Raw genomic sequence first — 13,845 nt, 5'->3', positions numbered from 1 at the left:
AATTCCGACGTGACTTCGTGGCACGAACTTTTGCATTAATTGCACCAGTTCACCCTATTTTGCATCGAGTTTCATGGAGTTATGAAATGATCCCAAATGCACCCAAGCACTCTACAACGCACCAAAACATGAGTTTAGGGTCCAATGGGGCGGATTGGGTACGTTCGTTGCGAAAACTCCGAACGTGGCTTCGTGGCACAAACTTTTGATTTAATTGCACCAATTCAATCTGTTTTGCACCGAGTTTCATGCAGTTATGGAACGATCCCAAATGCACCCAAACACTATGCAACGGACCAAAACATGAGTTTAGGGTCTAATGGGGTGGACTGGGTGCGTTCGTAGAGAAAAATCCCGGCGTGATTTCGTGGCACGAGCTTTCGCATTAATTGCACTAGTTCACCCTGTTTTGCATCCAGTTTCGTGCGGTTACGAAACGATCCCGAATGCACCCGAACACTATACAACACACCAAAACATGAGTTTAGGGTCCAATGGAGTGGATTGGGTGCGTTCTTTGCAAATAATCCCTACGTGACTTCGTGGCATGTACTTTTGCATTAATTGCACCAGTTCACACTGTTTTGCACTGAGTTTCATGCAGTTACGAAACGATCCCAAATGTTCCCAAACACTATGCAGCGCACCAAAACATGAGTTTAGGGTCCAATGTGGTGGATTGGGTGCGTTCCTTGTGAAAAATCCTAACGTGACTTCGTGGCACGAAATTTTGCATTAATTGCACCAGTTCACTATGTTTTGCACCGAGTTTCTTGCAGTTATGAAACGATCCCAAATGCACCCAAACACAATGCTACGGACCAAACATGAGTTTAGGGTTTAATGGGGTGGACTGGGTGCGTTGGTAGAGAAAAATCCCAGTGTGATTTCGTGGCACGAACTTTCGCATTAATTGCACTAGTTCACCCTGTTTTGCATCGAGTTTCATGCGGTTACGAAACGATCCCGAATACATCCCAACACTATGCAACGCACCAAAACATGAGTTTAGGGTCCAATGGAGTGGATTGGGTGCGTTCGTTCCAAAAAATCCCGACGTGACTTTGTGGCACATACTTTTGCAGTAATTGCACAAGTTCACACTGTTTTGCACTGAGTTTCATGTAGTTATGAAACGAACCCAAATGCTCCCAAAAACTATGCAGCATACCAAAACATGAGTTTAGGGTCCAATGTGGTGGATTGGGTTCGTTCATTGTGAAAAATCCCGACGTGACTTCGTGGCACGAACTTTTGCATTAATTGCACCAGTTCACACCGTTTTGCACCGAGTTTTATGCAGTTACGAATCGATAATAGATGAACCCAAACACTATGAAACATACCAAAACATGACTTTAGGGTCCAATGGGGTGGATTGGGTGCGATCGATGCGAAAAATTCCGACGTGACTTCGTGGCACGAACTTTTGCATTAATTGCACCAGTTCACCCTATTTTGCATCGAGTTTCATGGAGTTACGAAATGATCCCAAATGCACCCAAACACTATACAACGCACCAAAACATGAGTTTAGGGTCCAATGGAGTGGATTGGGTGCGTTCATTGTAAAAAATCCCGACGTGACTTGCTGGCACGAACTTTTGCTTTAATTGCACAAGTTCACACTGTTTTGCACTGAGTTTCATGCAGTTATGAAACGATCCCAAATGCTCCCAAACACTATGCAGCGCACCAAAATATGAGTTTAGGGTCCAATGTGGTGGATTGGGTGCGTTCGTTGTGAAAAATCCCGACGTGACTTCGTGGCACGAACTTTTGCATTAATTTCACCAGTTCGCACCGTTTTGCACCGAGTTTTATACAGTTACGAAACGATAATAGATGAACCCAAACACTATGAAACATACCAAAACATGACTTTAGGGTCCAATGGGGTGGATTGGGTGTGTTCGTTGTGAAAAATCCCGACGTGACTTCGTGGCACAAACTTTTGCATTAATTGCACCAGTTCAGACCGTTTGCACCGAGTTTTATGAAGTTACGAAATGATAATAGATGGACCCAAACACTATGAAACATACCAAAACATGACTTTGGGTGCGTTCGTTGTGAAAAATTCCGACGTGACTTCGTGGCACGAACTTTTGCATTAATTGCACCAGTTCACCCTATTTTGCATCGAGTTTCATGGAGTTACGAAATGATCCCAAATGCACCCAAGCACTCTACAACGCACCAAAACATGAGTTTAGGGTCCAATGGGGCGGATTGGGTACGTTCGTTGCGAAAAATCCAAACGTGGCTTCGTGGCACAAACTTTTGATTTAATTGCACCAGTTCAATCTGTTTTGCACCGAGTTTCATGCAGTTATGGAACGATCCCAAATGCACCCAAACACTATGCAACGGACCAAAACATGAGTTTAGGGTCTAATGGGGTGGACTGGGTGCGTTCGTAGAGAAAAATCCCGGCGTGATTTCGTGGCACGAGCTTTCGCATTAATTGCACTAGTTCACCCTGTTTTGCATCCAGTTTCGTGCGGTTACGAAACGATCCCGAATGCACCCGAACACTATACAACACACCAAAACATGAGTTTAGGGTCCAATGGAGTGGATTGGGTGCGTTCTTTGCAAATAATCCCTACGTGACTTCGTGGCATGTACTTTTGCATTAATTGCACCAGTTCACACTGTTTTGCACTGAGTTTCATGCAGTTACGAAACGATCCCAAATGCTCCCAAACACTATGCAGCGCACCAAAACATGAGTTTAGGGTCCAATGTGGTGGATTGGGTGTGTTCCTTGTGAAAAATCCTGACGTGACTTCGTGGCACGAAATTTTGCATTAATTGCACCAGTTCACTATGTTTTGCACCGAGTTTCTTGCAGTTATGAAACGATCCCAAATGCACCCAAACACAATGCTACGGACCAAACATGAGTTTAGGGTTTAATGGGGTGGACTGGGTGCGTTGGTAGAGAAAAATCCCAGTGTGATTTCGTGTCACGAACTTTCGCATTAATTGCACTAGTTCACCCTGTTTTGCATCGAGTTTCATGCGGTTACGAAACGATCCCGAATGCATCCCAACACTATGCAACGCACCAAAACATGAGTTTAGGGTCCAATGGAGTGGATTGGGTGCGTTCGTTCCAAAAAATCCCGACGTGACTTTGTGGCACATACTTTTGCAGTAATTGCACAAGTTCACACTGTTTTGCACTGAGTTTCATGTAGTTATGAAACGATCCCAAATGCTCCCAAAAACTATGCAGCGCACCAAAACATGAGTTTAGGGTCCAATGTGGTGGATTGGGTTCGTTCATTCTGAAAAATCCCGACGTGACTTCGTGGCACGAATTTTTGCATTAATTGCACCAGTTCACACCGTTTTGCACCGAGTTTTATGCAGTTACGAATCGATAATAGATGAACCCAAACACTATGAAACATACCAAAACATGACTTTAGGGTCCAATGGGGTGGATTGGGTGCAATCGATGCGAAAAATTCCGACGTGACTTCGTGGCACGAACTTTTGCATTAATTGCACCAGTTCACCCTATTTTGCATCGAGTTTCATGGAGTTACGAAATGATCCCAAATGCACCCAAACACTATACAACGCACCAAAACATGAGTTTAGGGTCCAATGGAGTGGATTGGGTGCGTTCATTGTAAAAAATCCCGACGTGACTTCCTGGCACGAACTTTTGCTTTAATTGCACAAGTTCACACTGTTTTGCACTGAGTTTCATGCAGTTATGAAACAATCCCAAATGCTCCCAAACACTATGCAGCGCACCAAAATATGAGTTTAGGGTCCAATGTGGTGGATTGGGTGCGTTCGTTGTGAAAAATCCCGACGTGACTTCGTGGCACGAACTTTTGCATTAATTTCACCAGTTCGCACCGTTTTGCACCGAGTTTTATACAGTTACGAAACGATAATAGATGAACCCAAACACTATGAAACATACCAAAACATGACTTTAGGGTCCATTGGGGTGGATTGGGTGCGTTCGTTGTGAAAAATCCCGACGTGACTTCGTGGCACAAACTTTTGCATTAATTGCACTAGTTCAGACCGTTTTGCACCGAGTTTTATGAAGTTACGAAATGATAATAGATGAACCCAAACACTATGAAACATACCAAAACATGACTTTGGGTGCATTCGTTGCGAAAAATTCCGACGTGACTTCGTGGCACGAACTTTTGCATTAATTGCACCAGTTCACCCTATTTTGCATCGAGTTTCATGGAGTTACGAAATGATCCCAAATGCACCCAAACACTCTACAACGCACCAAAACATGAGTTTAGGGTCCAATGGGGCGGATTGGGTGCGTTCGTTGAGAAAAATCCGAACGTGGCTTCGTGGCACAAACTTTTGATTTAATTGCACCAGTTCAATCTGTTTTGCACCGAGTTTCATGCAGTTATGGAACGATCCCAAATGCACCCAAACACTATGCAACGGACCAAAACATGAGTTTAGGGTCTAATGGGGTGGACTGGGTGCGTTCGTCGAGAAAAATCCCGGCGTGATTTCGTGGCACGAGCTTTCGCATTAATTGCACTAGTTCACCCTGTTTTGCATCCAGTTTCGTGCGGTTACGAAACGATCCCGAATGCACCCGAACACTATACAACACACCAAAACATGAGTTTAGGGTCCAATGGAGTGGATTGGGTGCGTTCTTTGCAAATAATGCCTACGTGACTTCGTGGCATGTACTTTTGCATTAATTGCACCAGTTCACACTGTTTTGCACTGAGTTTCATGCAGTTACGAAACGATCCCAAATGCTCCCAAACACTATGCAGCGCACCAAAACATGAGTTTAGGGTCCAATGTGGTGGATTGGGTGCGTTCGTTGTGAAAAATCCTGACGTGACTTCGTGGCACGAAATTTTGCATTAATTGCACCAGTTCACTATGTTTTGCACCGAGTTTCTTGCAGTTATGAAACGATCCCAAATGCACCCAAACACAATGCTACGGACCAAACATGAGTTTAGGGTTTAATGGAGTGGACTGGGTGCGTTGGTAGAGAAAAATCCCAGTGTGATTTCGTGGCACGAACTTTCGCATTAATTGCACTAGTTCACCCTGTTTTGCATCGAGTTTCATGCGGTTACGAAACGATCCCGAATGCATCCCAACACTACGCAACGCACCAAAACATGAGTTTAGGGTCCAATGGAGTGGATTGGGTGCGTTCGTTCCAAAAAATCCCGACGTGACTTTGTGGCACATACTTTTGCAGTAATTGCACAAGTTCACACTGTTTTGCACTGAGTTTCAAGTAGTTATGAAACGATCCCAAATGCTCCCAAAAACTATGCAGCGCACCAAAACATGAGTTTAGGGTCCAATGTGGTGGATTGGGTTCGTTCATTGTGAAAAATCCCGACGTGACTTCGTGGCACGAACTTTTGCATTAATTGCACCAGTTCACACCGTTTTGCACCGAGTTTTATGCAGTTACGAATCGATAATAGATGAACCCAAACACTATGAAACATACCAAAACATGACTTTAGGGTCCAATGGGGTGGATTGGGAGCGATCGATGCGAAAAATTCCGACGTGACTTCGTGGCACGAACTTTTGCATTAATTGCACCAGTTCACCCTATTTTGCATCGAGTTTCATGGAGTTACGAAATGATCCCAAATGCACCCAAACACTATACAACGCACCAAAACATGAGTTTAGGGTCCAATGGAGTGGATTGGGTGCGTTCATTGTAAAAAATCCCGACGTGACTTGCTGGCACGAACTTTTGCTTTAATTGCACAAGTTCACACTGTTTTGCACTGAGTTTCATGCAGTTATGAAACGATCCCAAATGCTCCCAAACACTATGCAGCGCACCAATATATGAGTTTAGGGTCCAATGTGGTGGATTGGGTGCGTTCGTTGTGAAAAATCCCGACGTGACTTCGTGGCACGAACTTTTGCATTAATTTCACCAGTTCACACCGTTTTGCACCGAGTTTTATACAGTTACGAAACGATAATAGATGAACCCAAACACTATGAAACATACCAAAACATGACTTTAGGGTCCAATGGGGTGGATTGGGTGCGTTCGTTGTGAAAAATCCCGACGTGACTTCGTGGAACAAACTTTTGCATTAATTGCACCAGTTCAGACCGTTTTGCACCGAGTTTTATGAAGTTACGAAATGATAATAGATGAACCCAAACACTATGAAACATACCAAAACATGACTTTGGGTGCATTCGTTGCGAAAAATTCCGACGTGACTTCGTGGCACGAACTTTTGCATTAATTACACCAGTTCACCCTATTTTGCATCGAGTTTCATGGAGTTACGAAATGATCCCAAATGCACCCAAACACTATACAACGCACCAAAACATGAGTTTAGGGTCCAATGGGGCGGATTGGGTGCGTTCGTTGCGAAAAATCCGAACGTGGCTTCGTGGCACGAACTTTTGATTTAATTGCACCAGTTCAATCTGTTTTGCACCGAGTTTCATGCAGTTATGGAACGATCCCAAATGTACCCAAACACTATGCAACGGACCAAAACATGAGTTTAGGGTCTAATGGGGTGGACTGGGTGCGTTCGTAGAGAAAAATCCCGGCGTGATTTCGTGGCACGAGCTTTCGCATTAATTGCACTAGTTCACCCTGTTTTGCATCCAGTTTCGTGCGGTTACGAAACGATCCCGAATGCACCCGAACACTATGCAACACATCAAAACATGAGTTTAGGGTCCAATGGAGTGGATTGGGTGCGTTCGTTGCAAAAAATCCCTACGTTACTTCGTGGCATGTACTTTTGCATTAATTGCACCGGGTCACACTGTTTTGCACTGAGTTTCATGCAGTTACGAAACGATCCCAAATGCTCCCAAACACTATGCAGCGCACCAAAACATGAGTTTAGGGTCCAATGTGGTGGATTGGGTGTGTTCGTTGTGAAAAATCCTGACGTGACTTCGTGGCACGAAATTTTGCATTAATTGCACCAGTTCACTATGTTTTGCACCGAGTTTCTTGCAGTTATGAAACGATCCCAAATGCACCCAAACACAATGCTACGGACCAAACATGAGTTTAGGGTTTAATGGGGTGGACTGGGTGCGTTGGTAGAGAAAAATCCCAGTGTGATTTCGTGGCACGAACTTTCGCATTAATTGCACTAGTTCACCCTGTTTTGCATCGAGTTTCATGCGGTTATGAAACGATCCCGAATGCATCCCAACACTATGCAACGCACCAAAACATGAGTTTAGGGTCCAATGGAGTAGATTGGGTGCGTTCGTTCCAAAAAATCCCGACGTGACTTTGTGGCACATACTTTTGCAGTAATTGCACAAGTTCACACTGTTTTGCACTGAGTTTCATGTAGTTATGAAATGATCCCAAATGCTCCCAAAAACTATGCAGCGCACCAAAACATGAGTTTAGGGTCCAATGTGGTGGATTGGGTTCGTTCATTGTGAAAAATCCCGACGTGACTTCGTGGCACGAACTTTTGCATTAATTGCACCAGTTCACACCGTTTTGCACCGAGTTTTATGCAGTTACGAATCGATAATAGATGAACCCAAACACTATGAAACATACCAAAACATGACTTTAGGGTCCAATGGGGTGGATTGGGTGCGATCGATGCGAAAAAATCCGACGTGACTTCGTGGCCCGAACTTTTGCATTAATTGCACCAGTTCACCCTGTTTTGCATCGAATTTCATGGAGTTACGAAATGATCCCAAATGCACCCAAACACTATACAACGCACCAAAACATGAGTTTAGGGTCCAATGGAGTGGATTGGGTGCGTTCATTGTAAAAAATCCCGACGTGACTTCCTGGCACGTACTTTTGCTTTAATTGCACAAGTTCACACTGTTTTGCACTCAGTTTCATGCAGTTATGAAACGATCCCAAATGCTCCCAAACACTATGTAGCGCACCAAAATATGAGTTTAGGGTCCAATGTGGTGGATTGGGTGCGTTCGTTGTGAAAAATCCCGACGTGACTTCGTGGCACGAACTTTTGCATTAATTTCACCAGTTCACACCGTTTTGCACCGAGTTTTATACAGTTACGAAACGATAATAGATGAACCCAAACACTATGAAACATACCAAAACATGACTTTAGGGTCCAATGGGGTGGATTGGGTGCGTTCGTTGTGAAAAATCCCGACGTGACTTCGTGGCACAAACTTTTGCATTAATTGCACCAGTTCAGACCGTTTTGCACCGAGTTTTATGAAGTTACGAAATGATAATAGATGAACCCAAACACTATGAAACATACCAAAACATGACTTTGGGTGCGTTCGTTGCGAAAAATTGCGACGTGACTTCGTGGCACGAACTTTTGCATTAATTGCACCAGTTCACCCTATTTTGCATCGAGTTTCATGGAGTTACGAAATGATCCCAAATGCACCCAAACACTATACAACGCACCAAAACATTAGTTTAGGGTCCAATGGGGCGGATTGGGTGCGTTCGTTGCGAAAAATCCGAACGTGGCTTCGTGGCACGAACTTTTGATTTAATTGCACCAGTTCAATCTGTTTTGCACCGAGTTTCATGCAGTTATGGAACGATCCCAAATGTACCCAAACACTATGCGACGGACCAAAACATGAGTTTAGGGTCTAATGGGGTGGACTGGGTGCGTTCGTAGAGAAAAATCCCGGCGTGATTTCGTGGCACGAGCTTTCGCATTAATTGCACTAGTTCACCCTGTTTTGCATCCAGTTTCGTGCGGTTACGAAACGATCCCGAATGCACCCGAACACTATGCAACACACCAAAACATGAGTTTAGGGTCCAATGGAGTGGATTGGGTGCGTTCGTTGCAAAAAATCCCTACGTGACTTCGTGGCATGTACTTTTGCATTAATTGCACCAGTTCACACTGTTTTGCACTGAGTTTCATGCAGTTACGAAACGATCCCAAATGCTCCCAAACAATATGCAGCGCACCAAAACATGAGTTTAGGGTCCAATGTGGTGGATTGGGTGCGTTCGTGGTGAAAAATCCTGACGTGACTTCGTGGCACGAAATTTTGCATTAATTGCACCAGTTCACTATGTTTTGCACCGAGTTTCTTGCAGTTATGAAACGATCCCAAATGCACCCCAAACACAATGCTACGGACCAAACATGAGTTTAGGGTTTAATGGGGTGGACTGGGTGCGTTGGTAGAGAAAAATCCCAGTTTGATTTCGTGGCACGAACTTTCGCATTAATTGCACTAGTTCACCCTGTTTTGCATCGAGTTTCATGCGGTTACGAAATGATCCCGAATGCATCCCAACACTATGCAACGCACCAAAACATGAGTTTAGGGTCCAATGGAGTGGATTGGGTGCGTTCGTTCCAAAAGATCCCGACGTGACTTTGTGGCACATACTTTTGCAGTAATTGCACAAGTTCACACTGTTTTGCACTGAGTTTCATGTAGTTATGAAATGATCCCAAATGCTCCCAAAAACTATGCAGCGCACCAAAACATGAGTTTAGGGTCCAATGTGGTGGATTGGGTTCGTTCATTGTGAAAAATCCCGACGTGACTTCGTGGCACGAACTTTTGCATTAATTGCACCAGTTCACACCGTTTTGCACCGAGTTTTATGCAGTTATGAATCGATAATAGATGAACCCAAACACTATGAAACATACCAAAACATGACTTTAGGGTCCAATGGGGTGGATTGGGTGCGATCGATGCGAAAAATTCCGACGTGACTTCGTGGCACGAACTTTTGCATTAATTGCACCAGTTCACCCTATTTTGCATCGAGTTTCATGGACTTACGAAATGATCCCAAATGCACCCAAACACTATACAACGCACCAAAACATGAGTTTAGGGTCCAATGGAGTGGATTGGGTGCGTTCATTGTAAAAAATCCCGACGTGACTTCCTGGCACGTACTTTTGCTTTAATTGCACAAGTTCACACTGTTTTGCACTGAGTTTCATGCAGTTATGAAACGATCCCAAATGCTCCCAAACACTATGTAGCGCACCAAAATATGAGTTTAGGGTCCAATGTGGTGGATTGGGTGCGTTCGTTGTGAAAAATCCCGACGTGACTTCGTGGCACGAACTTTTGCATTAATTTCACCAGTTCACACCGTTTTGCACCGAGTTTTATACAGTTACGAAACGATAATAGATGAACCCAAACACTATGAAACATACCAAAACATGACTTTAGGGTCCAATGGGGTGGATTGGGTGCGTTCGTTGTGAAAAATCCCGACGTGACTTCGTGGCACAAACTTTTGCATTAATTGCACCAGTTCAGACCGTTTTGCACCGAGTTTTATGAAGTTACGAAATGATAATAGATGAACCCAAACACTATGAAACATACCAAAACATGACTTTGGGTGCGTTCGTTGCGAAAAATTCCGACGTGACTTCGTGGCACGAACTTTTGCATTAATTGCACCAGTTCACCCTATTTTGCATCGAGTTTCATGGAGTTACGAAATGATCCCAAATGCACCCAAACACTATACAACGCACCAAAACATTAGTTTAGGGTCCAATGGGGCGGATTGGGTGCGTTCGTTGCGAAAAATCCGAACGTGGCTTCGTGGCACGAACTTTTGATTTAATTGCACCAGTTCAATCTGTTTTGCACCGAGTTTCATGCAGTTATGGAACGATCCCAAATGTACCCAAACACTATGCGACGGACCAAAACATGAGTTTAGGGTCTAATGGGGTGGACTGGGTGCGTTCGTAGAGAAAAATCCCGGCGTGATTTCGTGGCACGAGCTTTCGCATTAATTGCACTAGTTCACCCTGTTTTGCATCCAGTTTCGTGCGGTTACGAAACGATCCCGAATGCACCCGAACACTATGCAACACACCAAAACATGAGTTTAGGGTCCAATGGAGTGGATTGGGTGCATTCGTTGCAAAAAATCCCTACGTGACTTCGTGGCATGTACTTTTGCATTAATTGCACCAGTTCACACTGTTTTGCACTGAGTTTCATGCAGTTACGAAACGATCCCAAATGCTCCCAAACAATATGCAGCGCACCAAAACATGAGTTTAGGGTCCAATGTGGTGGATTGGGTGCGTTCGTGGTGAAAAATCCTGACATGACTTCGTGGCACGAAATTTTGCATTAATTGCACCAGTTCACTATGTTTTGCACCGAGTTTCTTGCAGTTATGAAACGATCCCAAATGCACCCCAAACACAATGCAACGGACCAAACATGAGTTTAGGGTTTAATGGGGTGGACTGGGTGCGTTGGTAGAGAAAAATCCCAGTGTGATTTCGTGGCACGAACTTTCGCATTAATTGCACTAGTTCACCCTGTTTTGCATCGAGTTTCATGCGGTTACGAAATGATCCCGAATGCATCCCAACACTATGCAACGCACCAAAACATGAGTTTAGGGTCCAATGGAGTGGATTGGGTGCGTTCGTTCCAAAAGATCCCGACGTGACTTTGTGGCACATACTTTTGCAGTAATTGCACAAGTTCACACTGTTTTGCACTGAGTTTCATGTAGTTATGAAATGATCCCAAATGCTCCCAAAAACTATGCGGCGCACCAAAACATGAGTTTAGGGTCCAATGTGGTGGATTGGGTTCGTTCATTGTGAAAAATCCCGACGTGACTTCGTGGCACGAACTTTTGCATTAATTGCACCAGTTCACACCGTTTTGCACCGAGTTTTATGCAGTTACGAATCGATAATAGATGAACCCAAACACTATGAAACATACCAAAACATGACTTTAGGGTCCAATGGGGTGGATTGGGTGCGATCGATGCGAAAAATTCCGACGTGACTTCGTGGCACGAACTTTTGCATTAATTGCACCAGTTCACCCTATTTTGCATCGAGTTTCATGGACTTACGAAATGATCCCAAATGCACCCAAACACTATACAACGCACCAAAACATGAGTTTAGGGTCCAATGGAGTGGATTGGGTGCGTTCATTGTAAAAAATCCCGACGTGACTTCCTGGCACGTACTTTTGCTTTAATTGCACAAGTTCACACTGTTTTGCACTGAGTTTCATGCAGTTATGAAACGATCCCAAATGCTCCCAAACACTATGTAGCGCACCAAAATATGAGTTTAGGGTCCAATGTGGTGGATTGGGTGCGTTCGTTGTGAAAAATCCCGACGTGACTTCGTGGCACGAACTTTTGCATTAATTTCACCAGTTCACACCGTTTTGCACCGAGTTTTATACAGTTACGAAACGATAATAGATGAACCCAAACACTATGAAACATACCAAAACATGACTTTAGGGTCCAATGGGGTGGATTGGGTGCGTTTGTTGTGAAAAATCCCGACGTGACTTCGTGGCACAAACTTTTGCATTAATTGCACCAGTTCAGACCGTTTTGCACCGAGTTTTATGAAGTTACGAAATGATAATAGATGAACCCAAACACTATGAAACATACCAAAACTTGACTTTGGGTGCGTTCGTTGCGAAAAATTCCGACGTGACTTCGTGGCACGAACTTTTGCATTAATTGCACCAGTTCACCCTATTTTGCATCGAGTTTCATGGAGTTACGAAATGATCCCAAATGCACCCAAACACTATACAACGCACCAAAACATTAGTTTAGGGTCCAATGGGGCGGATTGGGTGCGTTCGTTGCGAAAAATCCGAACGTGGCTTCGTGGCACGAACTTTTGATTTAATTGCACCAGTTCAATCTGTTTTGCACCGAGTTTCATGCAGTTATGGAACGATCCCAAATGTACCCAAACACTATGCGACGGACCAAAACATGAGTTTAGGGTCTAATGGGGTGGACTGGGTGCGTTCGTAGAGAAAAATCCCGGCGTGATTTCGTGGCACGAGCTTTCGCATTAATTGCACTAGTTTACCCTGTTTTGCATCCAGTTTCGTGCGGTTACGAAACGATCCCGAATGCACCCGAACACTATGCAACACACCAAAACATGAGTTTAGGGTCCAATGGAGTGGATTGGGTGCATTCGTTGCAAAAAATCCCTACGTGACTTCGTGGCATGTACTTTTGCATTAATTGCACCAGTTCACACTGTTTTGCACTGAGTTTCATGCAGTTACGAAACGATCCCAAATGCTCCCAAACACTATGCAGCGCACCAAAACATGAGTTTAGGGTCCAATGTGGTGGATTAGGTGCGTTCGTTGTGAAAAATCCAGACGTGACTTCGTGGCACGAAATTTTTCATTAATTGCACCAGTTCACACCGTTTTGCCCCGAGTTTTATGCATTTACGAAACGATAATAGATGAACCCAAACACTATGAAACTTACCAAAACATGAGTTTAGGGTCCAATGGGGTGGATTGGGTGCGTTCGTTGCGAAAAATCCCGACGTGACTTCGTGGCACGAACTTTTGCATTAATTGCACCAGTTCACCCTATTTTACATCGACTTTCATGCAGTTACGAAACGATCCCAAATGCTCCCAAACACTATGCAACGGACCAAACATTAGTTTAGGGTCTAATGGGGTGGACTGGGTGCGTTCGTAGAGAAAAATCCCGGCGTGATTTCGTGGCACGAGCTTTCGCATTAATTGCACTAGTTCACCCTGTTTTGCATCCAGTTTCATGCGGTTACGAAACGATCCCGAATGCACCCGAACACTATGCGACGCACCAAAACATGAGTTTAGGTCCCAATGGAGTGGATTAGGTGCGTTCGTTGCAAAAAATCCCTACGTGACTTCGTGGCACGTACTTTTGCATTAATTGCACCAGTTCACACTGTTTTGCACTGAGTTTCATGCAGTTACGAAACGATCCCAAATGCTCCCAAACACTATGCAGCGCACCAAAACATGAGTTTAGGGTCCAAT

This window comes from Panicum virgatum, chromosome 6N, assembly GCF_016808335.1.
Source record: "Panicum virgatum strain AP13 chromosome 6N, P.virgatum_v5, whole genome shotgun sequence".
NCBI lineage: Eukaryota > Viridiplantae > Streptophyta > Magnoliopsida > Poales > Poaceae > Panicum > Panicum virgatum.
The sequence above is the reverse complement of the archived record's forward strand: the minus strand, read 5'-3'. Positions refer to the sequence as shown.